Genomic DNA, 532 nt, shown 5'->3' on the forward strand with positions numbered 1-532 from the left:
TCCTCCCCTTTTATTTGATTGAGTAGGCTTAGAAGTGGTAGTTCTTGAGGAGGTATCCCATGATTGTGTATTTTCAGCAAGTTTATCAAAATAATCCCATGCATCAACGGCTTCTTTGTTCATGAATTCCCCATTACACATCATCTCCATAAATTGGCGCATGGGTGAGGTCAATCCCTTATAGAAAAAGCTTATTATACGCCATGTTTTGTATCCATGTTGTGGACATGAATTTATGAGATCCTTAAATTACTCCTAACATTAGAAGAAGGTCTCATCCTCTTTTTGCACAAAATGCATGATTGCTTTCCTTAAGGTATTTGTTTTATAATAGGGGAAGAACTTTTTAAGGAACTCCCTTGTGATCTCAGCCCATGTGCGAATGGACCTTGGTCTTAAGGAATGCAACCATGACTTAGCCTTTTCTTTTAAAGAGAAAGGAAACAATTTCAGTCTAACTGTGCCCTCAGACATGTTTGGGAAGTGTAATGTAGATATTATCTCATCGAATTCTTTCATATGCATGTATGGA

At 37.4% G+C, this 532-nt stretch overlaps 1 non-coding gene across 1 annotated transcript; it reads left to right on the forward strand.

The window, feature by feature from the left end:
• The first annotated feature begins 211 nt into the window (after positions 1-211).
• On the forward strand, positions 212-319 carry LOC131254571 (small nucleolar RNA R71). The gene has a single exon (XR_009175691.1). It is a non-coding gene; the product is annotated as a small nucleolar RNA R71 (small nucleolar RNA).
• The last annotated feature ends 213 nt before the right edge of the window (positions 320-532 follow it).

The sequence above is a fragment of the Magnolia sinica genome, chromosome 8 (assembly GCF_029962835.1).
Source record: "Magnolia sinica isolate HGM2019 chromosome 8, MsV1, whole genome shotgun sequence".
Classification (NCBI taxonomy): domain Eukaryota; kingdom Viridiplantae; phylum Streptophyta; class Magnoliopsida; order Magnoliales; family Magnoliaceae; genus Magnolia; species Magnolia sinica.